The 20,139-nt window shown below is 35.3% G+C and overlaps 1 pseudogene; it reads right to left on the reverse strand.

The window, feature by feature from the left end:
- Positions 1–5,813: 5,813 nt before the first annotated feature.
- LOC120121780 lies at positions 5,814–8,796 on the reverse strand (annotated as a pseudogene).
- Positions 8,797–20,139: the final 11,343 nt, after the last annotated feature.

Genomic DNA, 20,139 nt, shown 5'->3' on the forward strand with positions numbered 1-20,139 from the left:
GAAAATTGTTAAACCGGACCATAAGGATTGGAGTCTAAAATTAACTGATGCATTTTGAACTTACTGAACCGCTTATAAATGTCTCATTGGTAGTCTCTATACCAGCTTGTTTTCGATAAACCGTGTCATTTTTCGGTTAAGTTGGAGCACCGATCATATTAGGTGGTTAAACAATATAATATGAACATGAATGAGGTTGGTGAAGCTCAAAAGTTATAAATTCAAGAACTTAAAGAAATCCAAAGAAATGTCTATGACAGTGCTCGAATATTTAAAGAAAAAACAAAAGAATTGGACGATAGTAGAATTTCTTCTAAAACTTTTTATGTGGGTAAAAATGTTTTATTATTTAACTCCAAATTTAAATTCTTTGCAGGAAAACTCATATCAAAATGACTTTGACCGTTTATAGTAACTCAATTATTTCCTCGCGATGCTATTGAAATTGAAGATAACTCAGGAGCTCAATTTAAAGTTAATGGTCAAAGATTGAAGTCATATTATGAAAATGCTCTGGTTGGTCTAATCGAAGAAATCGAATTAAAGGAACCCAAAAGCTAAAAAAAAATGTCATCGAGCTATCGATATTAAACAAAAGTGCTTTATGGGTGACAACCCATTTCGTTTTATTTTATTTTTAGCAAACTTCATCTCACTTAAGTTTATTTCATTCTATTTTATTTATATTTTATTTTATCATATGCTTACTTTATTTTATTTTTCTCCGAGTAGATTCCAATTTCAATCAAATATACAGCCATAGGAGCAGTGTCTCATATTTGGAGATAAGAGGTGGTGCATGTTAGCATAACCCACCCCCATGTGGTGCACGATCACAACTCCCAAAGCCAATTTTGTTTAATTCTGCCGCCAACTTAAATTTTGGGAGACTTAAAATTTTGTTTCAAAAGTCTCAACGGATCACACCTTATACCCTTTTTCACCTTAAACCAATCTTTTTCCTTTTAAACTTCTCATGGGTCCCACTATCACTTTACCTATCATTATCCAATACTTTTCAATTATTTAAAAACCCTTATTTTCTTTTACTTTGACTGACTACACTTTTAATCTAACTCAACTTCTTTTCTTTTCTTATATTTTAACTCCCTATGGACCTCACATTCTTTTTTCAAATAATTAAATATTTAAACTTAAATCCTTATCTACAATCCTAGCCGACCAATACCCAACATTATCCCAACTTCTCTTTTCATTTTATTTTAATTTTTATACTCTATTTTATCCTTATCATTAACCACCCCAAATAATTTTACTCCAAGTCAAATTCTTCCTATTTTATCTTTATAATACCCACGTGACCTATACCCCAAAATAAAATAAAAAAACTTTTTATTTCTTCTTTACCCAGCTGCATAACACCACCCTTTCTTTGCCATTTCTTCTAATTTTCCTTAGCCAGCTGATTCACTCTAACCCATTACCCATACCGCCAGACGCCGGGTATCGTCGCTCGTCTGTCGCCTTATTCTCTTTGCACTGCCTTTTTTTCCTATTTCCTCACAATGGTGGGCACGCGCAACCAAATGAACCAAAGAGAACCACCGTCAATTACCCTCGGGGGTCATCGTCACCACGTCACCCAGGCTTTCATATATGTTCTGAGTGACTCTGACTCATTACCCACGCCACCTCCTGCTCGTCGTGGTGGGCAACGACCGTAAGATACACCACTGAGATCTCCGTCACAAATGCACGAGCCTGCTGTCATTCATTCATCCGCCAATCACTCTGCCTCTTACAATCATCACACTGTCATTCCAAGAAACCCTCAGTAAACTCGACCATCATCCACGGTCACCCCGACGTTCTACTCTATGCCATCGGGTTCTATTTCTCAATCCATGCCGGATGTCGCACGATCATCGTTTGTTGTCCCTGAGCAGCCTGAGGTAAACTTTTCCCCTATGAACTTGAGTATTTACTGATGTGAAACCCTTCTTTTAGTTATACAAAGGAAATTGAACAAGGATTTCCCATTCTACCGGATACTGCAGACTCTTCTTCCTCTCATCAGCATGTTGCGCCACCACCATCTCCTTCTTTTGCTGCAAGCTTTGTAGTTGATTATGATGAGCATTCTACTTACAGGGATGATGCTGATCATGACGATTCTTCAGAAAGACACCGTAGGGGCCGAACCTATTCGATTCTAATTGAACCTATTCGATTCTAATTGAACAAGTTCTTCAGGGATATCTACAATTTGATGACGATGAGTCCTAGAGGTTTGACAGCATCCGACATCATCGGTTTAGGTTTGCAAATATATTCCCTCCCGCACTCTTGATACTTTACATTTGCGAGAATTTGTCTCAAATTATTTTGCTTCTATTGGTTAAAAATTGTATCATGAGATTCGGTGTAGCACATACTATGAATTAGTTTTTGAATTTTATGCTACGTTTACCTTTTTGAGGCACCGAGTGGTTTTTATTGACTCTCATGATGTTACTTCCTTTCGATTGCTTAGCCAGTATTTTAGAATGTCTGTGAATGATTTCATTTTTTCTATGGGCTTCATGAAACTATCTGATTGCTTTACTTGATATTCCTCAGGATTTTGATACCGACATAGCTTATGTAGGACTCACATATTCGCCGGGATTCCATTATAATGCACGCAATACTAAAACATGGCACATTCATGATTCTACTCTCCATTACATCCACCGGTATTTAGCATATAACTATTTCGGAAGTAATAATACTAAGTCTGCCCTAAGTAAGGTTGAATTTTTCTTTTTATGGTGTATGCAAATTGGTACTAAGGTAAATTTGGGTTTTTGGTTCGCCTGTGCCTTTGAGCATGTTGTGTGATCTTATCACCCTCTTATTCTCGGGCCTTATATTACTCACCTTGTATCTCGTTTGTTTTCATTGCCATTTGACACTACCCAATTTACTTATGCTTTTATAATGGATGCTAGGTGTTTGGACACCAAGGGACTCTTTACCGGCACCTCCGACGCTCCGCACATAGTTCCTTCCGGCACTATCACGCATCGTAATCAGTGAGTTTTTATTCGGAGGACTACTCCGCATCCATCACCAGTTGAACATCTGCACAATGATATCCATGAGGTCCATGGACGCCTCGATTCCATTGAAGTTAACTTAGACGAGATCCTATCCTATCTTTGACCGGGTTCATCTCGTCGTGGTCGCGACCTTGGCCACCATTAAACTAGAGGAGTAATTCTATTCTCTCTCTTGTTCTTTTTTAATCATATTGGGACAATATGGTCTAAGTGAGGGGGTAGAATTTGCTATCAAAATTTTTGCTTGGTTGTTTGATTGGTTGGAATTATGTTGTTCTGATATTGATGTGTTGGAATCTTTACTTTCTTATCTTGAAATTCACTTTATACTCTTGCTTTCTTTTGGATTGTGATCATGCTTTGATCGAACTTAATTTGCATGATGGTTATTGGCATAGCTGGTGATTTTCTGCTAAGTATTGATATTTCATGCATTTGTTGATGGAGATGAACTTGACTCGTTACATATAAACCTTTCATGTGAGATTTGAGCCTAACGATCATATATTTTCTTTCTTGTTCATTGTTTGACTGAGTGTGTCAGACTAATTATGATATTCTAGAACTAGTAGTCATAATGCATATCGAGACTACATGTTGGGCATAATGTTTTAATGTGATAGAGACACTTAGGATTAAACCCACTTTTTCCCAAAAGTCTACCCATTTATATATCTACTAGTGAACAACTTTTTGAGTCTTTATCCTTTTTCTTTGTTTTTACCGCATACTTAAACTCAAGCCTTTATTTTTATCCCTCTTTTTTACCCATATCAAGACAAGTAGTTTAGTTTTTTTTTCATTTATGTATGTTTCTTATTTAATTGTTTTATTATTTTTGTTATTTCTTTTTTATAAAAAAAATGGTTCAAACAATTACGACAGTACAATGTAGAAAACAGTAAAAGAAAAAACCAGAAAAAACACAAAAAGAAAAAACACAAAAAGAAAAAGAAAAAAAGAGGTAATTTATGTTTATGTTTATTAGTTTTTTTTTTCATTTATTTTATGAAGTTATGAACTATTTGTAAATCTCTTGTCTTGGTACTTAAACTGATTATCATGACCTTTTCCATACCCTAACCTAAGCCCCATTACACCTTGATTTAAAGACCCCTTGATTATTGCATTATGTTCACTTTTAGTAGTGGAGACTTGATTGGATTCCAAGCCTATGATAATATCTTGGTTAGTTCCGGTTTGAGCGATTCCATTTTACCCTAAACACTTTGAGCGGATATGTATGCAACTTTGTGAGGTATTGAGTCATGTTTCATTAAAGTTGACAAATAATTGAGATATCTTGCTTGTTTAAAATTTTTCTTAGTTGTGTCTTTGCTTGATTGTACCTTGAATTCCACAATTATCATAAACTTAGTTCGATTAGAAGTATGAATAAAGTGAGATTGAAGATGTCAACTTATGATTTTGATGTGTTAATTGAGGAACGTTTGAGGACAAACATTGAATAACTGAGGGGTAATTTGATAGGTGGTTTATTTGGTTATTATTTTGCCTTTAAATTACTCCTTAGTTGTTGGTTTTTGTGGTTGATTTGTTCGTTTTGATTCATTTTCTGTATAGGACACTAAATTTTAGAAATTACACTAAAAAGACATAATTATGCAGTATTTTTGAATCAAGGTTGGATTAGTGGGCATGACGCATCTGACGTGGTGTTGAGTCAGCACCTTCTAGAAGGTCCAGTCAGAGCTTCTAGAAGGTCGAATGGGTCTTATGCGTTTTTGAAATTCGTATTCAAGATTATCTCATATTCTTAGGATTTTAGTTTGGATATTTTCAAGAATTATCTTTTCATTATTTATAGGGATTTTGAAGGCTATAAATATACTCTCAGGGTAATCCTGAAAACACATTCATAATTCATTCTTCTTCTTTGCTTTGAGTTTTATAAAAGTTTCCTTTTATTTTTCAAAGTTTTCTTTGTTTGTTGTTTTTATTTTTATTTTTAAAAATGCTAGGTATGATTATCATACTTAGCAAATTTCTCAATAAGCCAAGGGCTAAAGCGATGACTCAATTTCTATTGTGAGGATTGAAAAACACTTAAAATACCTTCGAGTTATTTTCTCAATTTTCTAGAGAAATAAGATAGGTGTTAATCTATCCTTTAAAATCAAAACGTTTTTAAATCAAAAAGAGTTTGTTGGTTTGGATGTTGTTCTGGTTTAAAGTTGGGAGGAAGAATCGACTGGTAGCAATTTCGACTTCATGTGAACACGCTTAGCAACGGTCTGCTAAAGGAAATTGAGATCGGGCTCGATTCTCATTGAGATGACATAGTCCAAGTCGGGTTTTTTCCAAAGCTTTTAAAACTGAGTTAGTGCTAACGACGATAGTCGTAGTTAGTCCACATAAGGACTAGAATTCAAAGATAGCTTTTGGATTTTCGGTTTATAAGAGTGAGAAACAAATTACAAGGGTTGGGCCCTGTAGACTATAACCGACAGATATCCGAAGTAAAAATCTATTCAATGATCAATTTGAATTGAGGCAAAAGTTGAAGCATGAGGTTATTTTCACCATAAGTTTTCTTTATATCAATTTATTTTTCAATTTATTTAGTTATTTATTTATCTTATATTTATCTCAAATTATTATTATTTTAAACAATTTGAAACTCCCGTTTGTTCTCTCATCCCTATCTTTTCTCACATTTATCCAAATCCCTAAATCAAAAGGTCCACAACCACATAAATTTCAAAGTCAATGTGAACCAACCCTACTTCTCTTTACTACTCTTTCTTTTATTTATTTATTTTTTAGAAGAAAGAATTATTTGACAGTAATACGACACCTGTCATGCTGTCACGAGTGGCTATATTGTAGTGTCAAATGGACAGCATTGTTATAATAGAAGATAAAAAACCATTAGACGCATCATGGAATAAGCAATATCTTCCCAATATGCTCATTGCTTTCCATCAGCTTGTGACCCTCCCCTGCCTGGGATAAGGGAAAAGATTTGTTGATGATAGGCTTCAATTTGCCTGCCACAACTTCTGGCCAAACATTCTTCTCCACTTAATTAACAACCATTGCTTTGTTGTCTGGGTTTCTTGCTCGCATACCGGCCCCTAAATACAAAAAATATCAAATTACAATTACATACTGATTTATGATTTGCCACTAACCCACTACAAAAGTATGTTTTAAACGTTTTGACAGCAGATGCAAGATATGTGAACGTTCCAGTATAAGTAAACCCAAAGCTTGTTGAAAGGTGGGTGCATAGGCTTGACAGTGTTTCTAAACAATGTGGTGCTATATTCTATGTTCTTTATGTTCTGTACTACCTTGCACGGTGAGGCGCCTTGAAAGTAAGATCTTGTTTAGGCAACGGCTCCACTCTGCAAACCGATAATACAAAGCCTTCCATCAAAATTTAAGCTGTCCAGGTTTCGCCGAAGGTAGGCTGCCCCAATGCAATCCAGAATTACATCAACTCCTGCCATTAACCATTAAAGAATTTAGATAGGTTGGTGGATTGCTGAAAAAAAGTGAGTACGCAATACAAGAACAAAATACCCCTAGAATGTGAACCAAAGATGCACCTATTAAAGCTATACAACATACCCTTCCCTCCGGTTTCTTCCTTAACACGTGCAACAATGTCCTCTGTCTTGTAATTGATGCAACATCCGCTCCAAGTTTCTTGCAGAAAGCTAACTTTTCTTCATTCCCTGGATATCAACGCTACCACATCTAATATAAGAACAAATGAAAATACAAATTCTACAATACAATAATTGTTGCAGGTAGACTTGATGTAACAAACACTTGCGCCAATACTATGGTATGCGAATTATTGTCTGCAAATTAGAACAATTAAGATATCTAATGGTGATAATCTAATTTGACGCGACAAATAGCTATAGGCTCTTCAACTAAAGGGTGTGTTGAGGTTTATGGTTTGGCTTAAATCATCTGAAGCATGTATATATATATATATATACAACATGAAAACTACTGCGACTTATTACAGCTTTTGTCATTGTGGTCCATGGCTTTATTTCCTATTAATGCTTCCATCTGATTCTATGTACTTGGAACAGCAGAGTCTTCTGCAACTATCTTCCATCAATTAGTACATACCAATGAATTATTGGGATCTGCTTACATAACCTTGGAATTATTTCTTAAATGTTCTTGTATTTGGAATGAATAGAAACGCCAGATTGAATAAGTAGTAGAACTTATGAAGGCAGAAAAGAAGAGAACTAACAACAAAAGGAAGTTTAAGGTGTAAGAGAATTAATTTTTTTTATAATAACTAATACTCTGTAGGTTCCTATACTTGGTAATGTGAAAAAATCTGTTGGAAAAGAAGCATATAATTCCTTTTAAAGAAAAAAAAAAAGAAAAATGGATTGTTACTAGCAGGAAAAAAAAGACCTGCTGTAACAAACACCGTTGCCTTTGGCCTTGGCTATCTGAATTGCGAAAATGCCAATTCCACTTAAACCACCATGAACCTGAAATTTTAATAGCAGTCATATTAGTTTCAAGGAATGGATCACATATTACAAGTGATGCCCTTTGCGGACGAATATCAGGACAAATAACTCCTATAGTAACTTGAAAGATAACTGATTAAACAATGAAGAGGCCAAACATATGCTATCTTCACTAAGATAGACACACAATTCCAATAATAACATGGACATGTAAAACAAATTAAAGTACTTGAACATAAATCTGGCACTTACATCTAGGATGGAACTCATATATGTGAGCCTCTGATAAAAAGATCAGCCAACAAACTGTGTAGATATTAGAGGAGAAAATTGGCACAAACGGCTCATCTACAACGTCCAAAGATAATCAAGAAATTACACAGTAAAATCTAAACCATTTAGTCATTTTTGTTAAATTGAATTATACTCTAGCAATCCAAAGATTATGAAAAATCAAACTAGGTCAAATTGGATGATACATAGAAAACATAGTGGATATAGAGGTTACTAAGAACGTCTCCCCAACAGATAATCGACTCATCATAAAAACAGTGGGCCAAACGGTACAAGCCACTTCAGGTAAACCAGCAGCGTCTTTAAGGTTTTGGGACTGGAAGAACTTGACCAGCTGGAACTGCCACTTTCTCAGCATATCCACCTCCACTAAGAAGAGCACACACCTACAGATAACAAACAAGGCACAAGCTACTCATTCAAGTTGCATCCCCCATGATCCAAAACCCTCTAAAAATCTTACCTTTAGACCCGAGATCATCAAAAACAAAGAATCGTTCATAAAAAGTTTACACCTTTTCGATCAAATCCATATGAAGTATACTTCCGAGAAGTTGAATTGTCAATTACTGATCACTAACTCTCCAACGAGAAACATTCTTGCCAACGACATCGACGGTACCAGAACATTCAAGACCAGGGTAAGGACTGATCACTAACCCTTTGGAGGGTGGACACCTTTCCTTTGTAGAGTATCGGCCCGATTAAGAGCGGTAGCTTCTACCTTAATGAGAACCTCGTCATTTTTGAGCTCTGGGTCTTCCACTTGTTGCAATTGCAACCCCTCCGGGCCTCCTGCAGTTGTTATAACTATTGCCTTCATTTCTTTATGTATTTTTGGCTCTATAGTCTGCAGTCTTATTGATAAAGAAGAATTTGGGTTATGCCCCTTCGATTGGGATATAGATAGACCTTCATCAATCTTCACATTCGACCTTTTTGAAAAACCTCAAAAAAGTGCCAAAATTTGCCACGGCATTGTTCGTTTGTTGACCCTCCAACTAAAAAAAAAAGGCAGTACAATCTTATAATTTTTTTTCCTTTGTCTTTATTATCAAACTTTTATTTTAATGAAAGAGCTTAAAATATTGAAGTAAACTGAGCAGACCATATCATGTTTTTATATTCATGTTCTTTGATTATCTTGAATCATTCAGTCATGCATATGCTGGGCTGGATTGTTTGAACTGTATGATGTAAATATTCAAAGCACATTAAAAGCTAAAAGAACGGTTATATTTCTACGCTTTACTTTATGGCCTATGTCTAATCACTAATTAATCCAGGCTCTTATATTAAATGTGATCCAGTTCATTTTTCGGTTTTCCATGCATGTCTTCTAAGGGAGATGTCTCTCTTGTTACTTGTTAGGCAATCTGCTCAAAGCTATAGAAGTCTGAGTGAAAATCTGTAGATATGCATGCCCCCAACATGCAAACACGTTGTTTTTTGTTACTAGGAACTGCCATCATTAGACTTGATAAATTGTCTCTACATCCCATATACCTGCTTCAAGTCATGCCTGCAAAGGATTGTTTAAGAGTAATCAAAGGCTTCAAAGAAGAAATAAGCATTCGCATCTGTTCACCGCCTAATTTCATGGACACTTTTACAGTCACTGGCTGCAGAAGCTGTTGAAAATTTGCTACCTCACTACCCCAATGGGGACGTTTCGACCCGCTGTGTTGATGGCCTGGTCAAATCCAGCATGGTACAGGTATAGATGGTCACTTCATAGATAACCCAGATGATGACTGCACGTACGACTGTTCAAACATGCATGAAACTGTCGTAGAACTACACAAAGCGTTTCCTTTGGTGTATCTTATATCAATAAATGAGCAAACCAAATCAATGTATGACATTTGCTTGCTTTGTATTGTAGCCTTGGAAACAATAGTGTTGTCATATCTTGCTTGAATTCGATAAAAGAAATCAAACACTCTTCAAAGCCCATGGCTTTGTTGATCTTTGATATTTTCAAAATTACATTAAAAATTTTCGTTCATTCCATCTCTGTGTATCTGAAGCACTACGATGTGTAGCCAAAACGTACAGGGTAAAACCACGAATCCAAGCATTAAATAGCACAATAAATTGCCCAATATGACATAATATTTTTGCTTTGCTAACTCATCAATGAGATGAATCAACATGGCGAGGCTAGTCGAAATGAAATTAGAGAATTTGGGTTAAAATGAATTATCTATTTCTGGGAGGAGTTGAACCTAAGTTTGTCCATTGATCTTAATTTGTGTTTTTTAACTTGAAAATCGCCTTTTTCCAATGTTATTAAAACCGGACCGGACCGGCCGGTTCGACCGGTTGAACCGTGAACCGGTGGCTTGTCCGGTCCGGTTAACTCCCAAAACCGGATTAGCACAGAACCGGAAGAAGCGGCTGAAAATCGAGAAAACCGGGGTGAACCGGCTGAAAACCGACAAAATCGGTTTGAACCACCGGTTCACTTTTTTTCTTTAAAAAAAATTAAACCAAACGACGTCGTTTGTTCAACGAGCCGAGTCAAATTCGAGTATTGCTGAGCTCGACTCGAACTCGAAAACTTTAAAAGTAAGCTCAACTCGACTCAAAAACTCACGAGCTAAAAAATATCAACTCGAAATATAATATTAAAACTTGAAATCGAAAAGGCTCGAACTCAAAAAAAAATTTAGAAGTTCGATTGAAGCCTAAAACTTGAGCTCAATTGAAGCCTAAAATTTGAGCTCAATTGAAGCGAAAGAATAGTTCGCTTTATGCTCACCAAAAGGCTCCATGATTTTGAATGTCAAATTACATCTATTATTTATAGAAGTAAGTTGGGATGTTCTTCTATGTTTCTTAGCCATGTGAGATTGTTTTGTTATCATATTTTTACTCTTTAAACTTTTGAGATACTCTTTTATATTTCTTAGTCATGTGCGATTGTTTTTTTTAAAACAATTAAACTAAATGATATTATTTGTTATAATTTTTTTAAGCCCAAATTTTATTTTTTTGATTATAGTTATATAATTATATTTATTATTTAATATGTTTTACCTTAAATATTATATTGTAGTTGATTTGAATCATTTTGTTTCACTTGATTTTATGTTTTTTTTATTTATACATGTTATGACTTGTGATATTTTTATACCTTTTAATATTGTAAACTTAAAAAAATTATTACTTATATATAAATATTGCTTTAAATATTATGTAAAATTAAAAAAATATATTATTTTATATAAAATTTGATTTAACCACGATTAAACCCGGTTGAATCAGTAAATCAGTACCTTCACCGATTCAATGTTCGGTCCGATTTTGAAAACATTACCTTTTTCAATCAATAATCAAAACTAGGTATTGGGAAATGATGGGTAATCAATCAGCGGATAAGTAAAAAAACCAGAATGAAAATTCACTCATCAACTCTGGAAGCTATTAAAACAAACTCTGTACAAAACTGGTATGAACAACGACAAAATCAGCTCACATCTTTCCTAAGACAGGCAACAAGCCCTCTTCTTCAACCTTTTGGGAGAAACTGAACATGCTAGGAAAAGTGAGAAGCAGCTGCCCTGCGACTACTTGGAGAAAAAATAGAAGCAAAAGAATGGGCAATCCCCAGCAATATAGCAACTTTTACTTGACCCCTCCTTGGGATCGGACGTCCAGAAATCTTCGGCGAAAAGTTCCCACCGTTGATCATTTCCCTCCTTGCACCTTCCATTTCTTCTTAGCTTTCTTGCAAAGATCTAAAGGTTTTAAGAGAGTAGAAAAAAAGAGAGAAACAGAGAACTTGGGTTTGAGATTTGCTGCTTTGGATGTTGAATTAGTTGTGTGATTCGAAGTGGAAGGTTGTCCCTTGGTATATATAAAGGAAAGAACACATGATTGCCCTCTGGTTTTGTCTAATATTACAGTCGTGTCCTCAGATTTTGATTGTGACTTGACGATATTGACCTTTCCTCTTTATGTGCATTCACGTTCTGGAGTTATTTATTCACTTTCTTTTAGGCGGGTTCAAAATTCGATTTTAATCGAATTAATCGATCGAATCGAATTAATTCGATTATTTAGTCGGTCATTAAATTAGTTCGATCGGAGAATGGTTAAGATTTTTTTTAGATATTCGATTAACGGTTAATTTTGTTTGAAATCGGTTAATTAATAGAATTAACCGAAATAAAATTTTAAATTTTAAATATTAAATATAACATATGAACTAAACCCAAATCATTTAAAACTCAATTAATAATTTAAGATTCTATATCTTTTAAACCTAAATCAATATTAATTAATTAAAAAATTTATATACAATTTTTATTTTATAATTATATATTATTTAAATTAATTGTAAACTGTTTTTTCTGAATTAAAAAAATATTAAATATATTATATATAACATATAGGTTCAACTTAAATTATTTAAAACTCAATTAATAATTTAAGATCTAATAACTTTTAAATCTAAATCAATATTAATTAATTAAAAAATTTATATAAAATTTTATATTTATATTATTTAAATTAATTATAAACTATTTTTTTGAATTATAAAATATTTAATTTTTATATAAATTATAAAATTTTAAAAAATTTCGGTTAATTCGAAAATTAACCGAATTAACTGAAATTTATTCGGTTCGGTTAATATTTTCGAAAAAAAGTTCGGTTCGATTAACGATTAAAGAAAAAAAATGGTTAATTCAGTTAATGATAATTCGATCGATTCGACTACCGAATTAACCGAATGAACAACCCTACTTTCTTTGAGTGAACGCCCAGTCTGCAATCTATTCAGCCAAATTTCAATGATAAGAAGAAGAAGATGATAATTAAGTTGAAATATTCATAAGCAATCCATTATGTCAAAACTTAAACCTGGATTTGAATGAACTATGAACATTGGATTTTTCATTCTCTCTTTTTAAAGTTTGAAAATTTCGATTTTAAACGCTAAAAAATGAGTTGGAGAGGTAGAAGTCAACAGAGACTTGCGGGACCCCTAAAAGAATGGAAATAGTACTATCAAGTCTCTAATTGTTGTATAATATATGTATATATATAACGACATGAGTTGATTTAAGTATTAAACAGTTTAATATCATTTAAGTAAGGTCTTGAGTCTGGGTCCTTATATGTGCACAAATTATCTGCTGGGAGACTCACTCATCAAAATTAAGTGTGTGACGCGGGTCGGTCTGAATTAACCAAGACGAAAGCTTGGAACTGAGAGATCAAAAAAACATAGATATATGAATTTAAAATTATTTTTTAAAATATTGATTTTATACAAATAAAATTTTTAAAATCAATAAAACATTAATGAGATATAATTGATATATACACAACTTAAGTCTTGGTTCTTGGATTTTTACTATTATTTTTATCCTTATGTCTCAAAATTCTTTTCATTTCTCAAATTTTATAGTATTTTTAAATAAAATTAAAAGAAAAAGTAAATTAAAGAAAATCAAAATTTGATTTTAATTATAATTTTTTTAATTAATAAAAACGAAAACTCTAAAAATTCTAACATAATATTTTAAATACTTTTAGATTACTACTTAATCTTATAAAAAGATAAATTTTTTATTAATTTTTCTAACATTTAAGAAGTCTATTTTACGAGTTGAACGTCAAAAACTACTATTATAATTTAATTTATTCTTAAAAAAAGTTTTAATGAATTTTTAAAAAAAAATAAACGATCATTATGAATATGTATGTGTGTATTATAAAATCATATAATAGTTTGTTTAATAGAGAAAATTACTATTAAAATTATTTTTAATAATTAAGTCTTTAAGTAGCTAAGGACTGCCCTATCTTTCCCCGTTGCCTTCCAATACCCACTGCACGTTGCCCTATTTCTCCTCACCCCCGTTGCATATTTCCTATCTCTTTTGCTGTTCAGATCTGGACTCGAGGCTATACAAACAAGAAGAAGAAGAAGAATAGCCCGTCTGTTTTCGAATCTAAAATTCCAAAACCGAGCCTCCGTTCCCTTTTTTCTTGCGTTGTCAACGACAGATTCTCTGTCCCTATCTCTGTATCGGCTTTTTCACAAAGAGGTGGTAAATCTGAGCTCTGGTAAAATCAATTCAACTTCTTCTGTTTCTAATTTTGGATTTATTTCATTATCGTTTCCGTTGCTGGGTTTTTTTTAAGAAGTTAATTTTGGTTTATAATTGAATTGCTCTACGGGTTTTCTTTCTAATCTCAGTGTAAAAGATTTCTTTTCTTGCATGTGTTGGGTTTTATTTATTTATAATCTGTGGAAAAATTCAATCGTTTTTTTTTATTTTATATAAATTTGGGTTGTTTTTATATCATCTCTGGATCCGCCTGGGTTTCCAGTTTTCTGATTCTTCTGTTTTTAGACTTTGAATAATAGAATAATAAGAAAGTTAAAAAAAACGAAGATTGGGATTTGAGTTAGCTGGTGGGTTCTTTGCAAAATAACTAAAGTTTCAACATTGGATTGAAAACTGCAATTCGATCGTTGAAAAAAATTTGGGGGTTTTCTTGACTTTTACATTTTTAAGTAAGATGGTGTTAATTTGTTTTAAAATCCTTTTAAGTAACTAACTAGGCTTCTTAGTACCCCTCAATTCTCTAGCGTTTTTATAGTTCCTCATAGCTTCGGCTATAGATGATTACTTGAGGTCATGTCCTTCTTTTAGATCCCATAGGGCGTATAGGGGGAGGGCTCGACAGAGTGGTGCCAAGAAGACTAGACTTAGAGTTTGTTCGTTGAATGTAGGCACATTAAATGCTAGGTTGCTGGAGCTGACCGACGTACTTAGTAATAGGAAAATTGATTTTGCATATATTCAGGAGACTAGGTGGAAAGGGGCTCGCGCCAGAGAGTGTAATGGGTACAAGTTGTGGTATTCAGGCGTAGATAACGCTAGAAATGGGGTGGGTATCTTGGTATCCTCTAGGCTCAAGGAAAATGTAGTTGAAGTTTGTAGATACCGGGATAGGATCATGATGATTAAGGTTATTATAGAAGCGGAAGTGGTGAATGTCCTTTCAGTGTACGCCCCACACGTTGGCCTAGGGGATGGGGAAAAACGTTGCTTCTGGAATCAGTTAGATGATGTACTTAGGAGCATTCTAGAGGACCAAAGAGTTTTCATAGGGGGAGACTTCAATGGCCATATAGGTAGTGCAACTGACGGGTACGACGGTGTTCATGGGGGTTTCGGTTTTGGTAGTAGGAACGAGGAGGGGCGTACGTTGCTTGAATTTGCTACTGCACATGATATGGTGGTCACTAACTCCTTCTTTAAAAAGAGAGATGTGAACTTGATTACGTTCCATAGCAGGGGATATTGTACCCAAATCGACTACATTCTGGTTCGAAATCGAGATCGATGGTCTTGCATTGACTGTAAAGTGTTCCCTGAAGAGGCATGTGCATCACAACACAGATTGTTGGTTTTGGTATTCCACGTACACCGCGGGCGGAGCACTCATAGGAGGGATAAACTTGATAAACCTAGGATCCTTTGGAAGCACTTACATGGAGTGACAACTGATGACTTTAGGAGTAAGGTTTTGTCTAATACAAGTTTTGGAACTACAAAATTAAATAATGCAGATATGTTATGGAAAAATATGGCAAATTCCATTAGAGATGTGGGCAAAAACACTCTTGGGTTGTCGACAGGGAAGGTCAAGGAACATAAAGAATCATGGTGGTGGAACGAAGAAGTCCAAACTAAGGTGAAGAGAAAACAAACTTGCTTCAAGGAGTTTCTACAATGCAATGACGACGAAGAAAGATCGAGAGCTAAACAAAGATACAAGGATGCAAATCGGGAAGCCAAGAAAACAGTGGCTAAAGCAAAGGATAAAGCATACGAGGAAATGTACAAGAGATTAGACACCAAAGAAGGACAAAACGACATCTTCAGGCTTGCAAAATCCAGGGAAAATAGGAAAAAAGATCTAGGTAGCATTAGGTTTATTAAGGACAACAATGGTGTTCTTTTAGTTAAAGATCATGATATTAAGAGGGTTTGGGGTAGTCACTTCTTTGGCTTATTTAATAATGGTTCCTCTCCCTGTAGAGATAATATCGTTGATGGGTCAGCCGACCATCATACTACGGCCAATGACTGCCCTACAAGTAGGATTGAGTTTGAGGAAGTCAAAATGGCTCGTAGAAAGATGGGGAGGGACAAAGCTGTCGGTCCAGATCAAATTCCTATCACTGTGTGGTTGACCCTAGGAGAAGAGGGAGTTAAGTGGTTGACCAATATCTTTAATATTATTTTAGAGACTGTCAAGATGCCAGAAGAGTGGAGAGAGTCTACGGTGATACCAATCTATAAGAATAAAGGAGATCCCCAACGTTGTGGCAACTACAGAGGTATTAAACTACTCAGCCATACCATGAAGCTATGGGAAAGGGTAATAGAGGCTAGGTTAAGACATGTTACTAAGGTTTTAGAAAACCAATTTGGCTTTATGCCAGGCAGGTCTACTACAGAGGCGATTCATCTACTTCGACGACTTATGGAGAAATATAGGGAACAAAATAGTTATCTTCACATGGCGTTCATTGACCTTGAGAAGGCGTATGATAGCGTTCCCCGCGATACGATCTGGAAGACCTTGGAAACGAGATGGATCCCAACTGCTTATATCCGGTGATTCGTGATATGTACTGTAGATCTACTACTACCGTCAGGACTACAGTTGGCGACACCAAGGCATTCCCGGTGGAAATCAGACTCCACCAGGGGTCGGCTCTTAGCCCTTACATCTTCGCCTTGATTATGGACGACATCTATTGTGCGACACCAGATGGTGTTCCATGGTGTATGCTTTTCGCTGATGACATTGTCCTAATTGCTGAAACAAAAACTGAGCTGAATAGTAGACTTGCTACCTGGAAGACTGCTTTGGAAGAAAAAGGTCTAAGGATCAATATTGAAAAGACAAATTATGTATGTTCAAACTTCAGTGGAAACCAAAACGATGAAGATGTAGAAGTATGCATAGAAGGACACATTATCCCCTCAAATGATTGTTTCAAGTACCTAGGGTCTATGATACATAAAGAGGGGGGTGTAGATGAAGACGTTACACACCGTATAAAGGCGGGATGGCTAAAGTGGAGGGCTGCTACTGGAGTTTTGTGTGACAAGAAGGTGCCTCTAAAACTAAAGGGAAAATTTTATAGAATGGCAATAAGACCAGCGTTGCTGTATGGATCAGAATGTTGGGCAATCAAGAAGGATCACGTAAGGAGGATGGAGGCCGCAGAAATGAGAATGCTTCGATGGACATGTGGTAGGATTATGTGGGACATGACACCTAACTCTGCTATTAGGATGTACTTGGGGGTGGTGCATGTATCCGAAAAATTGAGGGAGAGAAGACTACGGTGGTTTGGGCATGTCCTTAGGCGACAACCGTCGGATGCGGTCAGGAGGGTAGAGTCGATTACAGTCGACGGTGTCAGAAGGAGAGGATGACCAAGACGAAAGTGGGAAGACTGCTTGAGGTCTGATTTGAAGGAATTAGCCCTTACCGAGGACATGACCTCTGATAGGAAAGTATGGAGACTTAAGACCAGGGTAGTTGAGTAGTGCGGTTCACAGCCATAGGGTGTAACATCTCTGTCTTCTTTTAAATGTCTTTGTAGTACTTTCCATGACTTCTACTTTATACATGTTTCTGTCATTGAAATGTATGAAGGCTTAGAACTAGGGTATCGGAGTAGTGTTGCCTTAGTTTAAGAATTAACTCATTTGAATTTATTCCTTCTCGTATCTTGCTATTATTGACTTCTGTGTATCATTTCTATTCATGTTTCCTCTTTTTAAAATTAGCTGGGTCTTACATTTTCAGTCTATATGCAGAGATTTCTATGTAGGGAATTATTTGCAGGGAATTATTTATAGGGATTACTCCCCATTACAGACGCACATATCAAGACTGCATATGAAGACTGTTCATCTATGTATTTATTTATTTATATGCGTATTTGCATCTTATCTTTATTTTTAATTTTCTGACTGCCGGAGGTCTTCCACGGAAGCTGCTCTCAACCTGGCGTTGGTGTCAGCCTACTACCCTACCTCCCCCTTACCCTATTACATATGGGAATCAGGGTTTTATTGTTGTTGTTGTAAGTCTTTAAGTAAAACGTGTGATTCCGTAGAAAAATATCATAGTAGAGCAGATGAAAGATGCTAACCCTTAAAAACAAATATGAAAGTAAGGAATGATGCTAATATAAAGTTAATTATTGATGTCATGTGTGCATTAAAATCACGTGCTCCATTATCTATTTGTATTTGATGGATCCATCCACTTTGCTTGCATTAACGAGAAAAGAGCATAGCGCAATTAATGGTAATGCGTGCATCCAAATCCAAAGTCCCAATGGTGGCTTTTGTCCACCCCCCCCCCCCTCCTTGTGGCCCCTTCTTATCTTCATCCGAAGGAAAAGAGATACTGCAAAAAAAATTCCCATGGGGTTAGTGGGGACTCACAATCTCATCGTCAGATGGTCTTTTGGAGGAAATAAGTTAGTTTATTCAATGAATCATATGATGAAATCAACTTTTTCTTCTTTTGTTTGTCAAGTGGAGGATTTGAACAGCTAATTGTTGATTACTTTAGTTGCAAATTATTGCTTGTAATTAGGGATGTCAACTCAACCCGAATCCGACGGGTTTCGACCCGACTCAACCCGATCGGGTCGGATTTTTTTTAAAAAAAATTCGGGTTCGGGTCGGGTCGGGTTTTTTTTAAATGCACTGTTCGGGTCGGGTCGGGTCGGGTTTAGGGTAAAAAAATCCGACCCGACCCTACCCGAAAAATATATATATAATTTTATCTTATATATTTAGGGATAATTACAATAATATCCCTCCATATATAATTTTTTTCAATTAAGTCACTGTTTTCATTGAATTAATTTTTTTTTTTATTATTTCGGGTCGGGTCGGGTCGGGTCAGGTTTCTAAGTCATATATTCGGGTCGGGTCGGGTCGGGTGAAACATTAATTTTGTCGGGTCGGGTCGGGTCACGGGTGGAGAACCCTTTCTTCTCGGGTCGGATCGGGTGGCCCAAAAACCCGACCCGACCCGACCCATTGCCATCCCTACTTGTAATTGTATTAGTTTGTAGTGCCTATCAGTATATTTAGGCATTCAATGAATTTAATAGTGAAAAAAGGGGATTATGCCTTGAAAGTACACGAGGGGATTAGTTTAATGAAAGTTGGATTACGTATAAAGGAGGGAATAGATTCGACTCTATCCCTTAACTTAATCAGGTTTGTTTAATTACGCAACATCACACCCAAATAACCTTTTAAATTATGGATTTTGTTTATTAGTGTCTTAGATCGGACTTTTCCTAGCTGCTCTTAAAATCTTTTACATAAGACTTTTTACATCTAAAGATTCTATTCAATCCTCACTGTCTAATTATTGGCTTCTCAAAACAAAGTTGCAATTTAAAACAAGATAAAGCCCAGTGGCACGAATAGGTATGGTTTTCTTTTGGGGAAGATTACCAACAAATGATAGACTTCTTGTTATGGGTATGATCAATGCAGGTTTTGCAAGAGTGGAGTGGAGTGGAGTGGAGTCTAGGAATTATTTATTCTTTGATTGGAAGCCAGTGTTTAACCGGTGTAATATTATTAAGGAATTTATTGTAATTAGGTTGTGGAGCAAATGTATATAGATAGAATTACTAGGGCTAATACTCCTAGTATTTTAAATAATTTGATCAATTAATCAGTTTAGAGTTTTATAAAAAGTGGAAATGATTGACTTGAAATTTGACATAGTGAACTGGCTGCTAATCAGAATGCGACGCCTTTGCTTACATCATAGCTGACAAAATGTGTGAGCGAATCAAGGGCTGAGGAGAGATAAAAAGACAAGATACATTGAACCAAGACTTGTATTGTTTTGTATTACGTCGTTCAGAATTGAACTAAGGTTTTGGATCACGTGTTCAATAACATCATCTCAACATTATAGCCCAACCATGGCAGGTTGCAATAAAAGCTGCTTTGAGTGAACCAATTGTACCAAAAATACAACTTAAAAGGGATGGCCAAAGGGAAGATGATCTCGATGCCTTTTAAAGAACAAGCGTTGGGTATTTGTCAAGCTAAAAAATAATGAATCACCAATTTAATATGGAACTTTTTAAGGCACTTGGAAAATTTTCAAATCCCTGAGAGTAATAATGCAATTCAAATTGATATCTTTTCAGAAAATAAAGATAGATCTCAACGTACAAAGACTGTAAAGCTGCCTACATCAAA

This window comes from Hibiscus syriacus, unplaced genomic scaffold (assembly GCF_006381635.1).
Source record: "Hibiscus syriacus cultivar Baekdansim isolate YM2019G1 unplaced genomic scaffold, ASM638163v2 tig00110383_pilon, whole genome shotgun sequence".
NCBI classification, from domain to species: domain Eukaryota; kingdom Viridiplantae; phylum Streptophyta; class Magnoliopsida; order Malvales; family Malvaceae; genus Hibiscus; species Hibiscus syriacus.